This window comes from Pundamilia nyererei, unplaced genomic scaffold (assembly GCF_000239375.1).
Source record: "Pundamilia nyererei isolate P.nyererei 1_Seehausen unplaced genomic scaffold, PunNye1.0 scaffold00154, whole genome shotgun sequence".
Taxonomy (NCBI): domain Eukaryota; kingdom Metazoa; phylum Chordata; class Actinopteri; order Cichliformes; family Cichlidae; genus Pundamilia; species Pundamilia nyererei.
Window position 1 is genome coordinate 1,343,755 of NW_005187555.1, and position 4,932 is coordinate 1,348,686.

General features: G+C 45.7%; 1 long non-coding RNA gene across 1 annotated transcript in view; it reads right to left on the reverse strand.

Moving 5' to 3' along the window:
• LOC106456385 (uncharacterized) overlaps positions 1 to 3,247 on the reverse strand; it is a 9,884-nt gene extending 6,637 nt beyond the window's left edge. The window contains exon 1 of the long non-coding RNA XR_001290522.1: positions 2,872 to 3,247. This is a non-coding gene — a long non-coding RNA (uncharacterized LOC106456385). The remainder of the gene's footprint in view (positions 1 to 2,871) is intronic.
• Positions 3,248 to 4,932: the final 1,685 nt, after the last annotated feature.

Sequence of the window (4,932 nt, forward strand, 5' to 3'; positions counted from 1 at the left end):
TGGATGGATGGATGGATAGATGGATGGATGGATGGATGGATGGATGGATGGATGTATGTATGTTCAGGTGGATGGATGGATGGTTGAATGGATGGATGTATGTATGTATGTTCAGGTGGATGGATGGATGGATGGATGGATGGATGGATGGATGGATGGATGGTTGGATGGCTAAATGGATGGATGGATCGATGGTTGGATGGATGGATGGATGGATGGTGGATGGAGGGATGGTGGATGGATGGATGGTTGGATGGCTAGATGGATGGATGGATGGTTGGATGGATGGATGGAGGGATGGTGGATGGATGGATGCGCTGTCTTGTTGTGTTCAGGCTGTGTTTGAGCTGTTTACCTGTTACCATGGTTACTTTTCTACGCACTCACATCAATGCGTGAGCGCTTCCTGCCATCAGCAATAACAGCAGCTATTGTTCTCGATTTCTTTGGAGTCAAGAAGAATCTGTGAGCGTGTCAGTCTGAGCGCTCTGATCACTGACAGATGCTTGTCCACGCTGCTTCCTCTGAGCAGCGAGTGTGTAAAGAGGACGTGAGCATCATTTGTACACTTTAACACAACGAATCCCAGAGGAGGAGCTGCTGTCAGTGCCATAGACAAACAGACGCCCTCTTTGCTGTCACGCCGCCATTTAACGTGCGGTCTGTGACAGCAGACAGTCGGTGTTCATTACAAGGACGGGTCTGTAGTTAACGGGCCGTAAACGGGCCTGGAGAACACAGAGACGCCTCGTCGTCACACTCCTGCCGTCCTGTCAGCGCCCTCGCCGCGAAGCGCACGCTTTCCCAGTATCACCTCTAACGATCAGAAGAGGCTCTCTCAGTTTGACTGCTGGATCATGCGCGTCTTTGAACAAACAACAGATAAACACTTATGCGTCACTTTCAGGAAGGCAGGAAGACGGAAACACGCCATCTGACATTTCGCTGAAAGGTTGAGCTGCTTTTATGTGTTCAGGTGCACTTTGAGCTTCATATCGCAGGTAAAGGCCACCTCAGCAGGAGGTCCTGAGAGCCAAGGAACATCAAGGTGAGGCCTCAGCCTGATCTAAGAAGTGCCAGCAACACCCCAGAGCTGCTCTACGCTTCACTCTCATTAAATGCAACCTGCTAAACCACCTCAGCGCGTATGCTAACCCGTTAACTAACCAGTGTCTGTGAGAGCAGACGGACACATCTGCTCTGAGCTGATTCTATATCTGTGAACAGATCACAGTGAAATACTGCTCTGATGGTGATATCTGTAGCTTAACCACAGTCAGGCAGCTCTTACTGTGACTAACCCGACCCCCACCGTTCCAGCTGTTATCCAGCAGTTACTGGCTGTTATCAGTGGTATTGTTCATCTACAATTATCTACAATGACCTGCTGATAAGTCAGAATTTAACACGAGGCTCAGTTTATCTCAGACAACGACAGGCCTTCTGCTCCACCCTCTGCAGTTTACACATATTCAATAACTGCTGTGGAAGTTTAGCTTCATCAAATGATGCATGGATGGATCCCATTGGCCCATTTACAGCTCGTTTCTATAAATCTATAAATATGGAGTGTTTGATAGAGTTGTATGTGTAGACAGTAGTAAGTATGATTACAGTAATGTCCACAGATACCAGTTTGGAGACGCTCACTCGGCATGTTTCCACGCTCTTCCGCGTTGTCATGGACGCAGGTTTACCGGTGGAAATGTCAAACGCAGAGACCCGCTACGACTGAAGCAGTCACAACTGAGTTATTTCTACAGTCAGTTTTAGGCGTCTGCTCTTATCGATATAATTCCAGGTCTGCACATCGATAACAGAATTTTGACGTGTTGCAGTCTTTGAATAATGGAGATGTGAGAGTTCAGAAGACTCTGGGGTAAATAAGGTGATGGAAACAACTGCTGATTGATCAGTCTGAACCCATAATTGAATCAGATACAGCAACCTAAAAGTCCACAAAAATCACTGTTTGATGTTTCGGTAATGCCCTAACCCACCAGCAGGAACAAGACCCAATGCTAGAACATAATAATATACATTATTATTATGAAGCCACTTTATTCGGTTGCATCCTGAACATTAAATGCAGTTTTAGTGGTTTAATGTTCTGCTTGATTTCTCAGAGACGTCCGTGTGTTGGACGTCTCTGACATGTTTATTTATAAACAGGCTTGGGACAGATTTCTCAAATATTTGTGTTTCCTTGTGTTCTTCTGCTCTAATGACAAACAAGGATTTATAATAACAGGTCAGAGTAAATGTCAGTGTGGACCTGGCCTGTTTGTGCCACACTTCTGTGAACAGTTATTTATCATAACAGCCATAAAAGACACAAACACGCCCAAACTATGACAAAGACACCAAAAGAAATCTGAGCTGTTCTGACTGAAACAAGCTCCAAGCCTTGCTCCTGTCTCTTTAAGGCCTACTTTCTTCTGATTGACCGACATCTGGAAGCCTGCCGAAGGACAGCACCCGGGTCTCGTGAGCTGTCTGCGCAGGTGGACCTGCACTTGCTGTAGCAGACAGACAAAAACTTCCTTATTTACCCCAGAAAACTTCAGATAGACTCAAAATATCCAGAAGGAGACACAAAGTCTCAGAACACCTTCAAAAATGAAATGAACAGAGAGAGCGCAGACGGCGAGCTGCTGCCAGGTTTCATAGGAAGCGGGATTAAAGAAGCACGCGTCCACACGCTGCTGTGTTTCCTGTCAGAGTTACTGCATCGGAGCAGAGAACGGACACTGCAGACGCTCGAGTGAGAATGATATCAGAGTGAGCCGAGCTGTCGGGGTGGAGATGCCAGAAGGCGTTTTGTGCGGTGTGCTGCTCTGTGGACTCAAAGGTGACTAAAACACGACTTACCCCCTTCAGAGAGCGGCGAGCGGCATGAGGAGGTCAGAGAAACACAGAGTTAAATTCAGGAGATCAAAGACGGTACCGCTCCGGGCACTCCGACTGAAGCTCCATCGACTTAAAGAGCGAGACGGCTGATCTGTAGGACCGCTCGTCTCTGTGGAGATCTCAGAAACATACTTACATGCTGGTGAGGAGGATGAGCCGAGAGTGGGGTGAAGAGGCGGGAAAGAAAAACAGAGAAACAGGGCAATGATATCACTGAGGAGGAGAAAGATGTTTAGACCTCACAAACACTTTTTTACACGTGAACAACGTCAGCCTCTTCACCACAGGTGGCGAACTCCAGGCCTCGAGGGCTGGTGTCCTGCAGGATTTAGATGTGTCCTTGATCCATCACAGCTGATTAAAACGGCTAAATGACCTCAACATGTCTTGAAGTTCTCCAGAAGCCTGATAATGAACTAATCATTTGATTCAGGTGTGTTGATACAGGGTGAGATCTAAAACGTGCTTTTCCCCGAGCTCACCACAGCGCCATGTTTTTTTCGTGAACTGCAGTAGAGCAGCTTTTAAGATCCAGGTGATTCATAGAAGTCCACCATCCTCTGCTTGGCCACTTTAGGAAGCCTGCCGAGGGGCAGCCCAGTCGAACAACGCGTTTATACTACAGCTGCCCTGTAATAATATCACATTACTGGTGTCTCTACATCATCTCCAATAAATACAACAGCAGTAAGGAAAGGCCTTTAATCATATTTTTAGTGACAAAATGTGAAGCTGATTATTATATTATTATTTCACTAAGATGCCAAATTACAGCTCATGTACTTGGATTCCTGAACAGAAAGACGAGTGTTCTTCAGCTGCTGGGAGGTCATTACTGAGGCCTGCAAACATCCAGGAACACCTCCGAGTTTCCAGGGAGCACAAAGATCTTTGTGGCAGCTGCATCCACAGCAGAGATCCCAGCATGGTTTGGAGGCGTGGGCAGGTTAGTGAAAATCAACGGTATCATGAACAAGAAGGTCGAGTGGAACACGTCCTGGAGCGGAAGTGACCGATCGTGGGCTCAAACACCAACAATCGTTAAAGCTGCGGGGACAATCTGACCAGGAGAAATGAGTGTGGAGCTAACGGACTCAAAGATCGATGGCTCAAAGGTTTCTTTGGAAGTAAAAAAAAAGCTTTGATGATGTTTCTTCGTTATCTTTCCATCATGGACAACCCCTGTCACCCCATGCACACCCCCATGATGGACCATCGGAGCAAACGCAGCAAAAGACTCATCGCCCTGAAATGCAGAACTGACTGCCACAGTAAATCCAATAAGACTGTTTATCTCTTCCTCACTCTGTAGGTGATTTTCCTGAGACTTACCAATGTTATTCTGTTCCCTCTCAGACCGTGCAACAGTACCTTGTTTCATCCCCCATCATACTCTGCTACTCCCTTTATTCTATTGCACATTACTGTCACTTTCTAGAATCGCCTGCACTGATAGTTCAGTTATTTATTCTCCAGGATAGAGTTATATATATTACTTCGTTAGAGTTATTTGATACTATGTCTTGCACTATCCTACTGCATATTACTGTACACTACTATTCTTATTGTATATATTGTATATATTGTATATCTTATTCATCTGTTCCTCTGTCTCTCCTGCTGCTCTGAGCATGTACATGACAAAAGAATAGGGATGGGTATCATTTAGGTTTTATCCGATACCGGTGCCAAATCGGTACTTTTGAAATGGTGCCGGTGCTCAAACGGTGCTTAAAGAATGGAGAACACAAAATTGGTCCTAAAACCTCTCATGCTCAGCTGGTTTTTGTAAAAAGATAACAATGTTAGCCTTTTCTGCATCTATGGGGCATATATGGCATCACTCTTGGCTGGAAGCTTAAACAATGGAAAAAACATCAACTTGTCCAAAAACCTCTCATGTTTAACTGTTTCCCACTTTTTCTTTGGTCATTTTAGCCTTTTTGGCCAGGGTGAAGGGAGCATCTGCCATCAAACAAGAAGACAGCCGCATGTAGCTATGATGATGTTTGCTAGTTCACC